This window comes from Rhodnius prolixus, unplaced genomic scaffold, assembly GCF_049639745.1.
Source record: "Rhodnius prolixus isolate KJV_2025 unplaced genomic scaffold, Rpr scaffold_7, whole genome shotgun sequence".
Taxonomy (NCBI): domain Eukaryota; kingdom Metazoa; phylum Arthropoda; class Insecta; order Hemiptera; family Reduviidae; genus Rhodnius; species Rhodnius prolixus.
In genome coordinates this window covers 32,434,670-32,449,943 of record NW_027411582.1, presented here as the reverse complement: position 1 = coordinate 32,449,943, position 15,274 = coordinate 32,434,670, and the positions used below count along the sequence as shown (strand labels likewise).

General features: G+C 34.8%; 1 protein-coding gene across 6 annotated transcripts in view; it reads right to left on the bottom strand.

Annotated features, from left to right (window-relative positions):
- Nucleotides 1-15,274, bottom strand: part of tn (tripartite motif containing protein thin) — a 61,174-nt gene that overhangs the window by 33,412 nt on the left and 12,488 nt on the right. Inside the window, exon 1 of one of the 6 annotated variants that reach the window (XM_074114966.1) lies at nucleotides 7,413-7,717. The exons of the other annotated variants lie outside the window; for them this stretch is intronic. The gene's annotated coding sequence lies outside the window, so the exon portion shown is untranslated. Of the gene's footprint in view, nucleotides 1-7,412; nucleotides 7,718-15,274 lie in introns of those variants that run through there. 6 annotated transcript variants of the gene reach the window in all.

Below are 15,274 nucleotides of genomic sequence, written 5' to 3'. Positions count from 1 at the left end.
GAAGAAGAATCGCAGGAAATAGTTCAAAATCAAGTAACCAATGATGGAATCCGCGATATCTTCTGGACAGTTATCAGCAATAAATTCCTCAGATTGGTGGCCGATCTTCGCGCCGATAAACGGTGGCAACCTGCGCCTGCACGGTTGCTATTAGCACAAAATATGGGAGCTGATCATTTATTGAAAGTTACCAGGCAGCAGTTTTCCGACATGCGCAGTACTGGTGAAGTAACAATGTCCTTTGCTAAAAGATTGGTAACTTAAGATTTTGGGCACTGGCTACCAGACAGAGAAGAACGAAGAACGCTCTACTTTTTTTTAGAATTGCCGTGTAGCTATGGGGTTGTTTGTAAATTTTCTCCCAAGATAATAGATTTTGTAACGCACTAGTTTGTTACAACGGATGGAACATCGGAGCTATAAGCAGGTGGAAGCTACTTGGTTTGCATCGAATCAGGGGAAGTCAATTCCTAATAAAAAAAAGTAAAAGTAATTGCCTATTTTTTCAGGCAGGCTTTACGTCCATCTACCAAATTAGGTGTCGTGGACGGAGGCGACTAGCTAACATACTTCACTATTAAATTTCTCATATTAACCATTAAATAAAATCCAAGGCCTAAGGCCGGGGAATCGTACCCAGTACCACAATACATATTAGCTTTACAGATCTCGCCTCTAACCGCTCGGCTACCGTGGTGCCTAGGAAATTTGATTTGTTGAACGAGAAAAATTAAACATATCTCTAAAAAATTCTGCCTGTGGAATGTGCAGATCTAATGCCATTTAATTTTAAGGGACTTTAAGCAAACCCGAACACAATTTAAGGGCTTTTGTCCCTCCTCACCGACCCTCCAAAAAAATTCCATTGCAATTTTTAGGGCCAAAGCTGCTGTGTGTGTACAACTGAAAGTTCCTCTAGCCAGGTCAGGGGAACGAATCATCTCTCAATCAAAAAGCATTGAACATTGCGCGCGCACAACTATTTTAAACTATAAAAGCATGCCGCCCGCCTCTAGCCCAGGCAATGCCACTATAATCATTGCTGAAAATCTCTCCTCTCTCTCACACACGCATGAAACTCGATCCAGTTAGAAAGAGATATTTTTATCAACCCCCTCTCCCTCCCTGTCCGGTTAAACTACGCCAGTTTGGGACTAGCTATCAAGTTAACAGTGATTTCTGCTGGCTAATCAGTGCTGCTGATTGCTGTGATAAGGCAACTTAGTTTAGTGCTGATCAGTAGCAAACGTTAGAAGTTCCCTTAATGAAACACACTCCGTTATTGGCCCTTTTCAGTTACCCTAGTCTTATTTCAGCTACTAGAGCGCATTGAATCAGTAGTATTATTTACGTACTACTTTCAGCCCAACCTCTAAGGCTTATCACTTTTCTCATTGGTAAAAAAAAGGTTAAACCCAAATTATTGAAGTCTTTAGAATTTTTTTAGCCAACGAATCCTTTTAAAATTTTTTATTTTAACCGGAATTATGGTTACAAAACTTTTATTTAATCAAAAAAAAGAATTAAATATTTTGGTAAAAACATGATGGAAGTGACACTCTATTGAACCAGATTATAGCCTTTATATTCACGTAGATTATTGCCTTTATATTCACGTAGATTATAGCCTTTATATTAACGTAGATTATAGCTTTGTATTCATATTCACGTAGATTATAGCTTTATATTCATATTCACGTAGATTATAGCTTTATATTCATATTCACGTAGATTATAGATGTATATTCACGTAGATTATAGCTTTATATTTACGTAGATTTAAAAAAAATTATTTTAACCGGATTTATGGTTATAGATTATAGCTTTTATTTGGAACATTTTTGAGCCCATAAAAACTGGCTTTTAAAGACAGCTATGGACGAAAGTTAAGATTAAGCATCCCACTAAGGTTTCCTTTCAGCGCATTTTACGGACATATAGCAGTAAGAAATGCTAGTAAAAGAATGAAATATGTCCCGTAAAAGTTAGAAATGTTCAAGTTACGAGTATTTCCCCTACTTTCACTTACGAGGCGCCCCCTCTTTTGTTTTGTTGTAAACAATTAGAGCGATCGTTAACCGTAACTCCGGACCCATCACTAATGAATAATGATCGTTGTAAAAAGAAAGGAAATGATACGAGTATTGTGATATTATCACATTTCTGCACAATATAATAAACAAAAACCCCCCATTTTGGCTGGGCTCATTCAATCTTAAATTGTGCCCATCAATGAACATTTAACGAGCATAAAGTGTGGACTACATTAACAATTAATTTGAAGCGGTTGAAAACCTTTGGATTACAAAATAGCTTCATGAATTTATCACGTCATGAATTTATGAGGTCACGAACTTATTGTGAGTTTAATTAAATAAAAACTCGATTATCTGTTCAACTATTTTAGCCAGTTCAAGTTCAAAGCTAAAAAGAAGTGCTTTAAAATTTATTGAAATTCATATAAGTTAATATTAATTGTATACGATAAAGTTTCTTCCTTTGAATGCAATTTTAAATAAATTAATAGAACAGTGAGGCTAAAATTTAAACAATAAAATTAATAATATTGAGAACTATTCACAAAGCATTGTATGTGCAATTTTAATTGGTTTAATTCCCGAAAAATCCTCCTTTTTTTCCAGATTTGGTTGCCTTCCCCCCCCTTCAAATTAAAGCACATCAACATCTGAGGTCATCGACACCAAGAGCTCTGCCCGGCCTTTCCCAATTCTTTCAACACACTGTCCATCACCAGTTCAGCGAGCTGTAAGAAACTCCTAGAAATAGAAAATCTAAGGGGGCCATTCTAGCTGGATTCGAACCCTGCGCAGCTTCCTGAACCACTAATCAGCTAATCCCGCTAATTAAAGTAATTGCAGCCATCATCAGGGGGAATCCTATTATGGCCAGAAATATATATAATCACTGTCTTTAAAAAAAAAAAAAAAAAACTTAGTAATACTGTGCTTTTTTTAAAAAAAGAATATTGAGAAATGGGAACCCAGTTTTGAGACAAAGTGACATGTGAGGAGCCGGTGCCAAGATGGGAAAGGCCTAGAATATACTTCTATTATGGGATATACAGTCTGTTCCTCTCTGAATTTAAACCTATATAATATTTGTGCATTTATAAGAGTCAATCTAGATTATTTATTTTTATTATTATTTTATTTTAAATATTACCTAAGTATAGGATCGTTGATTGCAGTTAACAAGAATAGCACAACCAACCCAGGAACTGCAGAGACTTCTGATAAGAATCAGATGCAGTAAACGCTATTTAAAAGATGCACTAAGTTTCAGTCGTTGTTCAGGATATTTGGTTCACAAAAAGACACGAACAATTCAAGGAATTTCTTTTTAAATATGAAGTAAAGAGTAAAGTAGGACTTGAAATTTAACAAACTTATTTCTAAGTACTTAAATAAAATAACAGAAGCTTATGCAACATCAATTCCTTAGGTAAATATCAGCAAAGAATCTTTGCTGACAGATCCAGTTTAAGAAACTTATCTTCAACGCATACAAGATCAATTAGGACACCTAAGAAAGGAGCTTATCATTTATCAGAAGGGGAATTCATTCAACTTCTCAATTTCCAATCTCCTAAGAGACTTCTGCCAAGAATGCTGGAGATCTTATGATGACAGTAAACGACCATGAATATGTCTATCAAAGGATAAAGACTCCATGACAAAGAAATTAGTCCTGTCAATCACCAGGATGAACAAAGCAACTAAGGAAGCTGACCAATCTTCTTTATAATGACGAAAGTTGCTGATCTGGCCATGGAACGGATGAAATGTCAATAACAGTTTCAACATTATCAAGTCAGCAAGTCCTGGGGTAGTAAACTGGAGAGCTGTAGATCAAAAGTGATCCAAAACAAAGAAGTGTTTGTTACTGCAGAGAATCGACCAGTGGTATAAACTTATTGGTTCATCAACAATTGGAGGCGTTTTTAGATTTTGCATAGTTATTACAAGGTGGATTTCTATTACGAGGGTCGTTTGAAAAGTTCGTGCAAAGTCAGAGAGATAGCACTACTGGCGCGTATCGAGGTTATGTTTAGTTAGTAGCATCTCTTGGAAGAACCCACACCAAGTTTCAGCCAGATCGGTCTATTTCTTTGTGTTTGGCATTCGTTTGAATCGAGGAAGTCCAGTGATTTTCAAAAAATGGACGAAAAAGAATTTCGTGTGTTGATTAAACACTACTTTATGAAAGGCAAAACGCCTCAGGAGACTAAAGAGAAGCTTGATAAACATTATGGTGACTCTGCACCTTCGATTAGAACAGTTTATAAGTGGTTTCAAAATTTTCGGAGTGGCCATATGGGCACAAGTGACGCTGAACGTTCTGGACGCCCTGTTGAGGTTACTACTCCAGAAATCATTGATAAAATCCATGATATGGTGATGGATGACAGAAGAGTGAAGGTGCGTGAGATTGCTGGTGCTGTGGGCATCTCGAATGAACGGCTACATAATATTTTGCATCAACATTTGGACATGACAAAGCTATCCGCAAGATGGGTGCCGCGATTGCTCACGCTTGACCAAAAACGAAATCGTGTGAAGTGTTGCAAGGACGGTTTGCAGCTGTTCCAGAAGAATCCGCAGGACTTTAAGCGTCGTTTCGTCACTGTGGATGAAACATGGATACATCACTACACTCCTGAGACCAAAGAACAATGTAAACAATGGGTTACCAAGGGGGAATCTGCGCCAAAAAAGGCGAAGACCGTTCCTTCGGCCGGAAAGATTATGGCGACTGTCTTTTGGGATTCGCAAGGAATAATCCTCATCGACTATCTGGAAAAGGGTAAAACTATTACTGGTGCATATTATTCATCGTTATTGGACCGTTTGAAAACCGAGCTGCAAGAAAAACGCCCACGTTTGGCTCACAAAAAGGCAAAATTAATGGAAATAGGGTTCCAACTCGTTTCACATCCCCCCCTATTCTCCAGACTTGGCTCCCTCGGACTACTATTTGTTCCCCAATATGAAGAAATGGCTGGCGGGAAAAAGATTTTATTCAAACGAGGAGGTGATTGCAGAAACGAATGGCTATTTATTCAGACTTGGACAAATCCTATTATTCGGAAGGGATCAACAAACTAGAGCAGCGTTGGACGAAGTGTATAAGCCTAAAAGGAGACTATGTTGAAAAATAAAAAAGGTTTACCCCAAAAAATTAAGTAGTTTTTATTTTTGCACGGACTTTTCAAACGACCCTCGTACACTAAGAGAAAACATTCGTCAGGATTTTGACGAGAGAGAACATATTTTGAAGTCCCCTTGTATACAGAAAAAGTAGTTTTTTTTTTTTCAAATTATTTTTAAGTGAATATTTGTCAATCTGTGACTGTTAATTGTATGTTGTCATGGTAACTCAAAAAATTAAAAACTATAGCGTTCAAATCTGTCCAAATTCAACGGAATTGTCAATAATCTTTTCGGCTAATTCAGCTTCTTTGGTTAATTTTACACAAAATTTTGGGTATTTTTTTACCACTCTAACAACTCCACCATCGCAAATTTGGATAAGAATACAAAATTTACTTCAGTTGGTTAATTGAAAGTAAAAAATTGACTGAGTCATTTAGTATTATTACAAAATAGAAAACAACGACAACACATTTAGTTAAGATGAGAGAGCAAGTTGGCGAGTACAAAACACGGAAGACGATATCCTGATCAACAGCTGATCAATAGTTTTTTTTTTTGACATGGCGCCAATTTAAATTCATAACCAGGTGCAATATTGCCAATCAAAACCAGAATTTTTTTTTGTTTTCAAAGAGAGGGGCGACTACAAATCTCTTCATGAGGTACTCACGAGTCAAGCTGGCTATTTCCTCGTATTTTTTGTTTAAAAAAATATATAAAGTTATTTAAAATAAAAAAAATAAAAACAAAATGCGTAAAAAAGTAAAATTAGAGTTAGAAACTGCGTGTTTTTCGTTAATTTAAGAACAACATAAAATTCCCAAGAAATTTTTATGGTAAACAATTCGCTTTAAAATAATTTAAAAGCAAACATTTATATATAAATTGTTACAATTAAAATTTAAACTTATTCTTATTAAAGTTAGAAGAAGTATAATGTACAATTTTTACTTACTACACATTTTGAGGCACCCATAGCCTTAAGAAGGGTTTTTTAAATAGAAATTATGGTTTTATTAGAACAAATTCAAGACGAATATTGAAGGGAAAAGCTCAAAATTGGGGTCAGCTTCCGGTAGTTAGTTTTTTTGGGGGAGGCTAAACTTTGGTCAACCAAAATTGTGCGTCTTTACTGATATGATTTTTGTAGTTTTAATTTTATTTACTCGCAAAATAGCTACTTCGATTACTTTCTATAAAAGCGTGTAACCGAAAAATAGTCGTAGGAGGCAGGAGCTGCTACATAATGTAAAAATTTGCACTTTGGACCGCAAGACCAGGTGCTGTTTACAGCTAATATTCCAAAATAAAAATAAAAAAAATCATTCTCTACCGTACGTTCGGCCTGGCCAGTGCCTGCTTATATTATCTATCGTCTGTGAGTTTTATCTTTTTATTAGTATTTCGTATCTAGAATAAGTTTTCCTTTTGTATAATTATTTTCCTTAATTAAAGGTATTTTGTCGTTTGGTTCATTAAGCACAAGAGAGAATTTTATTTTACTCCCTATCGCCCCGGGAATTGTCTCCAGGACCCTCCCTCCTCTCACCAGTGAGCTATCCCGCCAGAGGCACCCTTAAGGGTATTTTTCTTTTGAGGCTGGTTAGAGATATTGTCTCTGATAGCTTCGGCTATCTGGCGCCCGCAAGGATACCGTCCCTTTCCCCTAGCCGGACAAAAGGAAATAAAAAAATAAAAAGAAAGTCCGATAAATGGTCTAGCATGGAATAATATGATTCTGAAACGGATAGAAAGCAATGAACAGGAAGTATAAGAAAGAACGCCCCCCCCAATATGAGGTTTAGACAACAAATTAACATCAAGAAATTATTCTTGCAGATGATGTTCTCGCAGATAAGTTGGCTAAAGTAAAAAAAAAAAAAAAAAGAAAGAGGATTGCTCGAATGAAGGAAGATCATTTGAGAAGGATTCGATTCGATCAACGAAGACTATTCCATAAAAATATTGAAACCACTAAATTTTTAAAAGTTCCAAGACAAATTAGAACCTCGAAAATTAATATTTAAGTTAATTTCAGCTAAAAGAAAAAGATGTAAATTACAAACAGACAGACAAAAACAAAAAAATTGTATATACCTAATTGTGTTTTGAACTAAAAAGTATAATATAAACCAAAAATTAAAAATAAGTTTCGGACACATTATAAATATACAAAAATTATGCTGCATAATATTAAGCACAGTTAGATATTTTTTTAGTTATATAATAAAATCATACCTTTTTTTCCCCCGCACAAATTGTTTTATTTTTTAGAAATTTAAGCTTCAATAACAGATCCCCGGATAACACAGGTTGTTATCGATTCATTCCTTTTGTTTTTTTGTATTAACACAAAGTTGCTGTACACGAGACAGTAAACGGGTTCGTTTCGAATTTCTTTCGTTACAATACTAAATTCGTGAAAATTTTTACGTTTTACTATGGTACCTACAAAAGAAAATGATAGAAAACTAATTTTTTTTTTACTAAATTACATAGAACGAACTGGCTGGATGCACACTTAATCTTTAGAATGTACAGTAAGGGGAAACGGCCGAGGTATATTTAGAGTAAGAAGGTGGGGGGAGCTTACTTCTTCCCCTCTCATTCTCACGGGTACCCCTTAGAGAAAACAGTATCATCTCTCTCTTTTTTTTTGCTCCTCGTAGTGGGAGATACGCTCCGTTTCTCTCTTTCACGCAAAAAGTAAAGGAAAAAAAAAGCAACTTAAAGCTCTTAGTATAAATAATAATATTTAGAATAGTAAAAAATAAAATAAATAATAGGGACAAAATTTGCGAAGGCGTATGGGGGATCAAAGCCAAATTATTACCAAAAAAAAGTCGAACTCGATCTGACTAATGTTAATAATTAGATTGATGTTTCATATCTATTTTCTCCCAATTTCGTGAAAAAAAATACCTTAATGATGATTTCATCTTTTTTACTGAGTGGAAAAAACTAAATAATTTCTTTATACAGTTAGCGCAGACTTCCGATTCACCGGAAATGTAAGATTTGATGGTCTTCCGCTGATAAAACTAGTAAAAGGAAGTAGGAAAAAAAAAAAATTAGTATTTATTTTATTGGAAGGACAATTTTGCAGGTTTTGACATGTTTTTTTGCTGTTGTTATTGTGAACGAAGGGGCTAAAGGACATTAGTAGTAGTGAATATACAGTTTTCGTGACCGCAAATTGTTAAACTTAGGATGGAAGATTTGCGAGGAATCGGTCAAATAAAACAACTCGTCTTTTTTGCCAACGTTTCTGGCAAATATATTGTCCTCTTCAGGGGCGTGGCTATGCGGTTTCTGTAACTCAACCAACCCACATAGCCACACCTTGAAGAGGACAATATATTTGCCAGAAACGTTGGCAAAAAAGACGAGTTGTTTTATTTGACCGATTCCTCGCAAATCTTCCATCCTAAGATTAGTAGTAGTAATTGCCTATTTTCTTTTTTTCAGGCGAGGCTTAACGTCCAACTATCATTTACTAGGTGTCGTTGATGGAGGCGACTAGCAAACATACTTTACTATTTCTCATTTAACCATTAAATAAGGGCTAAGACCGGGGAATCGAACCCAGTACCACAATGCATATTAGCTTAGCAGGTCTCGCCTCTTAACCCGCTCGGCTAATCTTGTGCACTGGCTAAAGGACATTATTTTTTTTAGACAGTAAAGAAGATGGACATATCATCATCATAAGACAGAAAGGACCATAGACGGGAGATCATAGCCACTGAGAAACACCCACAACTTCCCCGTCCACCCTCCCAAAGATGAAGAGGCAGACGATACCTTGAATAGAGGAACGAATACTTCATCTAGGGTTAATTGGATGATAACATCCTGGACCAAAAGAAAAAAATATCTTTGCCCAGAAATGGGCCTACTTTCCAAAATATTTGCAATTGTTCCCTTTGATTTGTAATTTTTTGGCCTTTAAATATTTAGAAAAAAAAAATAGTTATTTATTTAACAAGTGTGGAAAGTAGTATTTTTCCTCACACGAGGCAGGGTTGGCACGCACGAGAGAGCGAAGCGAGGCGAGTGCAAGTGCAAAATTGCCGAGTGTGAGGAAAATACTTTACACTCGAGTTAAATATTATATTTTTTCTGCAACCATTAGGGTTATTAACTAAAAAAAAAACTAAACAGGAATCACTAGAATCCATTTTAAATTTCTATAAGGTAACACTATAACCTTTTTAACTGTTATAATTAAAAATATCTAATTATTTATTAAAGTATTATTTTTATTTCTATATTCCTTTCAATTTTTATTTTATTTCTTTAATATTAGTTTTTTAATTATTTAGTTACGTTAAATAAGCTTATTAAAGTTTTACAGAAAATATTTAATAACAAAACTTCTTATATCAAGAAAGCACAATAAAGTTTTTTCACTCACTAGTGAGGAAAGTGACACTAATGGGGAATTTTTCCCCACTAGTGAGGTAAAGTTGGGCATTACACAGCTGATTTTAATTGAGTAATGAGAACATTCCTACATGGTTGCAGAAAAAAGTTATTTACACAGACATATTTAATTTGTATTTTTTATATGCGCATATTTAATTAAATTGATGGTCTTATCATTAAATATGTAATTAAAATTTCAAATTTGAAGTAAAACTAAAATCTTAGTAATAGTTTATTGGATAGATTTATATTTATTTCTTGCGGATGTGAATCCCACAAAAAAGCCAAAAAAAATAATCAACTAAAACGTATAAATACAAAATAAATCACAGAAATATTTATATAAAACATATAGGATATAAAAAAAAAAATAATAATCTCCATTGAATATGAAAAAGAATCTGAACTGAACCCACATAAACTAAGAATATGGTTTTTAAACGGCTAACATTAACCCTGTTACACGTACAAATGGAAAAAAAATAAAAAATCCCCAGCGTGTAGTTGCCAGGAAATACAGGATAAAAAGAAAGCAGACGTACTTATATACCCACATAAATATAAAAATAAATATCGGTTAGAGAAAGATAGAAATAGAAAAAAAGGATAAAATATTTGAAAGATTTTTTTATATTTATAAAAAATTAGATTTCATAAAGTAGAACTAGTGCTGCTATCTATTGGCGGAACTGAGTACTCAGCGTGTTGAACTGTTACAGTTCAATGAAAAATTAGAACAGAACGTAATTTTCTTTAATTATATATTAATCAAATTGAACAATAAAATTAATTTTAACAAGGCCATTAATTATTAATTAAAAAAAAAAGAAGTAGAACAAAACAATTAAAAATTCCAATAATCCTTGTCCTTATTTAAGGAACCTTTAAAAGAAATTTATCGAATTAGTTACAAGACAGATAAGAAGTAAAAACTTAATGTATTTTTAGTAATTAATGTATTAAAACTGTCCGGCAGGACAGTTGTATAAGGGTTGATCATCAAAAACTGCACGAAAAAGCGTAACGTTGAAAAACACCCAACTTTGACAATTTTTTTTAGTAATTAAGAGATGTATTCTCTAATAATTAAAAAATTGAATATATTATTCATAAAATACATTTTTAAATAAAACGCATTGCAACATATCAACACATATCAGAGTGGAGAAGTTACCCAATAGCATTCTACATTCTGCTGACTCTCTTCATCAGAGAGGAGATCGCGAGGCTACTGTCTTTTAACCAGTTAAGCGTGTTTGACGTGTATACACGTCAAACCAAATCCTCTATTACGATGCGTTCGACGTGGTATACTCGTTGTGAAAAATATAAAATTGCCATTAACTACAAAAAAACTCGAAATTTTAATAAAAATACAATAAGAATATTATTTTTTGTGGGATGTTTCCCTTTATCTTAACCAATAGAACTGCCAAGTATTTTGATACAGAGGAGAGTGGAGGGAGTCAGCCAAATGATAAGTGGTTGGTACATGTTTGGTCTCCGATATTAGAGATTGGGGAATTACGCACACAGATAGAAGCTCTCAACCCCTTGAGCAATGCCCGTTTTTTTACCTTTTAGATAGAGATTCAGACCTCAGTAAGAGCATGATTTCATTTTGCACAGAATTCAAAGCTCTTGCGTCCCTAGTTAACTAGAGGCAATGCCTACGTGAAGAAGCGGTGCAAGATTTTGGAATGAGCACAGAATGCTCTGGTAATCTCAAGCCCCAGAGAGAGATTGCAGAAAAAGACGCTTGCAAGTGACTATTACGACTACTGCAAACTTTTGGCTGTTTTGCCCTGCTGCGTTCGTCGTGTATTCATTGTCATTGTCTGATTTTAATTCCACACACTGTGGCGTTTTTTTTTTTTTTTTTTTTTAAACGCTTAACTGGTTAAGACGTCTAGGAGTGTTATCTGAAAATTTTCCGGAAGATAGAAATATTGTACCAGTAGGATTATGATGTGATTGAAGGTTAAGATGGAATTTTCTGTAACTGGTTATTCAGCAACTTGTATTGCACGAAAGGAAGAACTGTTTAAGTTTGTATACCATGATTTGATTTGGTGACGTAGAAAATGAGCGTTCCAACTATAGAGCGAAGAATTTTAGACTGCAAGTAATTGGAGATGCTTTGCAGAGAAGAGATTTGAGCGTTTTGGTTGAACCTTCCCACAGTTTGATGTCTTATAAAATTGTAAGTTAAAAATAGTTAAAAGAGAAAATAAATCAACGTCTTTGTGTACAAACACAAGAGTCTTTTCTCTTATCAGAAATCCTCAGGGTTCTACTTTATTAAGCATTTCCTTCTTATTTATAATTTTCAAAGTATTTTAATTCTTATAAACATTTTGCTAGTTGCAAAATCATAATTTACGCTGAAATGAGTCTTTAAACGGAAGTCAACATTCGGGATTCATTTAACAGCCTCAAAACCATTTGTTTCGTTTTTCTTCTTGGGCCCTCAGAACGTTTACTTTCGATTGAAAATCAATTTCAAGAATTTATCGATTAAATCGTTTCTAGGCTTTAGAGGAAATAATATATGTGACAAAAAAAGGAAGACATGGAATAGAAAGTAATTCGTTATACTAGCAGGCTATTTATAAAATAGATCGAATGTACCTTCTCGCTGCGCATATATTTGGCAGATAAATATCACATGATGATATTTTATAGGAAATAAGATGAGTTGGCAAAATGATGGCATTATTACCACAATATGTATTAACTTTTCCATTTAAATACGCCCATATTTTCAGTTCAAAATTTTGTAGCAGTTTTATTATTTTTTTTTTTTTTTTTTTTTTTTTTTTTTTTTTTTTTTTGGCGCATCAACAGCTGAGGTTATTAGCGCTCGGAGCTTTTTCCAGTGCACTGCCGGCCTCCGGACAGTGTTCTCTCGTTACAGACAACACTGTCCATCACCGGACAGTGAGCTGTAAGAAGCTCCTAGGAAGAGAAAATCTAAGGGTCAGCTGCTGGATTCGAACCCGGGACCTCCGCGTGGGAGTCCAGTATGCTAACCTCATAGCTAATCCCTTCCCTCCTATTATTATTATTATTTTAAGTTAAAATATTTAAACAATGTTTTTTTTTGGTAATGAAATATTAAAGGCACAGAAGTTCCTTCGAGGCAGAAGAAGGATGGCTAGAGTTTGCTTAAAAAAGAAAGTGAAATTATGGTCTTATCTCTAGTGAAATTTCTTGCTAAATTCGATGGGGTTAAGTGTAATCGACTTTCACTGAAAGTACCCACTTTTCTTAAAAGATTAAATTACTTTCTTGAAAAAATGGCTCTTCCGTTTTAGAGCAGTTCTCGGAGAACGGTTGGGAAGGCTACTCTATAACGTTTACAACAAGTAAGTATGGAAACCAAAAATAGTAATGAAGGGAGATTCTATAAAACTATGGCAGATCAGTTACCTAGACAACCATGGTTTAAGGGGAACTGTCACTAATAAATGGGTTGTTACGACAATAAGCAGGCTGAGAGCGAACCACGCGGTGTGCTGATCTTATTTTATCAGTAATGTTTATCAGTAATTTTTATCAGTAATGTTTATCAGTAATTTTTATCAGTAATATTTTTTTCTTTGGCGGTGCATAAAAGAGTTTAATCTTTGAAATCTCTCTCTCTCTACGCGACCATAAAGAAATGAAAACGCGTCTATATTCGCAATTTACCACTATCAGCAACTAAAATAAGGATAAAACAATCTTTCGAAAAGTATTTAATTAAGTGATAAATATATTTAATTTTTTGGGCCTTAATTCTGTGAATATGAAAGCCAACGCCACTGAAATCAAGATTTTTTGATTATACCCACCGGAAATTTACTTACCCACACCGTAAGCCCATATCGTATCTACTTGATTTTTGTTTGGCTGCAAAATATCCTGGAGCAATGCAGGTGTTATGAGGGTTGTTTCGTACAGCTTTTTGCACCGGATGGGGGGGTTAGGCTGCCCTCCCAACTATAAGGAATCTTGGGAGTTAATTAATACTGTTTGTGAGCTTCTAACCTACAATCTAAGAAATGGTCAACTAAAACATGGTCTTCGAAACTATAAAGGGGCGACAGCCAGTCATAGGGGTAGGTAATTGGTGGTACAAATGTGGTATTTCAGGCAATGTGCCAGTCGAGTAGTTGGCTGAAAAATTGCAGCAGCCAGAAAAAAGTGGTTTCTCTCCACACGCTAAGGAGGTTGAGAAGCCAATTTAAGGGGAACTGTCACTGAATAAATGGGTTGTTGCGACAATAAGCAGGCTGAGAGCGAACCACGCGGTGTGCGGATCGTATCTACACAGGATCAACAAAAGGTCCTCTCTCCTCTTTGCGTAGATTGCAATGAGGAGGAGGATTTCAAACATGTAATAATGATATGTCCACGTTATGTGGTAGAAAGGAAACGAATGTTTGACGACATATACAGGTATTTTAGATGCACCATTTCGCTACGAAGACATAATATTCTCCACCAACGACTCTGTGCTTAAATCTGTAGCAGAGCTAGCAAAGAAATATGAATGTATTTAAAAGTTATAGCCGATTAGAATGAATGGAAGAAAATGATTAGAGAAGGATTACGGTGATTTTAATTCAGGTTAAGCTATAAGGATGGCAGGAGCACAGAGTACTGATCCATCCATTAGTTGTAAGTTTGTATGGTAAGCAATATTTATTTATTTACAAAACTTTACACAAAGTACACAAATTTGAAATGAAATAGAGGTTTCAAGCTTATCGCCTATATACACCCATCAAATTATATTTAATACAGTTTAAAGGAACATATTTACTTATTAAGGAAAAATTTAAAAAAAACCTTAGCTTGATATACAGGTGGGTGTTACAAAAGATGCTTTAAACGTTTATATTTATATTTTTTATAACTGAGAGAGTTTATATTGTAATTTACAATGGCTACTATGTGAGGGTACGGACTATTGTAACAAGTGGAGACGAATTTTTCTAAAAGACAGTAAACAGTAGTGGAGATGCTAGGAACGTCAATTACTGCGTGCATGTAGTCTATGGGCGTCCATCTGGGAAACGAACCAATCAATCTCAGGCATTTATTTTGCACTCTCTGTATTTTATTATGATTGGTTATGCAAGTTTGAGACCAGACTGGGGCTGCATACAGGAGTATAGGTCGAATGTAGAGATAGTATATTAATTTTTTATTTTGGAAGTCCAAGGATGAGTGTCTATTAAGCAAGGAGAACAGACTGCACATAACGCCTAGCGCCTTATTACATACATTATTTACATGCTTTGTGTACGTTAGTTTTGAGTCTAAAGTTAATCCTAAGTATTTAACTTCTTTTTGCCATGGTAGAGAGACTCCATTTACTGTAACAGTATGGTTGATTGTGGGTCTTCTTCGAGAGAATAGCATCAGCTCCGTTTTAGTGTGGTTAGGTTTGATTCTCCACTTTTTAAAGTACTTGAAACTTTTAGCAAGAGCTATTGACAAATGATTGGCTATAGTGTCAATTCTGAAGGAGGATATGAAAAAGGAAGTGTCATCGGCAAACAACGCACTACTGGCTTTAAGTTTAATTTTGGTTAAATCGTTAATAAAAATGTTAAAGAGAGTTGGTCCAAGGACCGAACCTTGCGGCACACCGGCTAAAATTGGCCTGAGGTTAGAAGTAG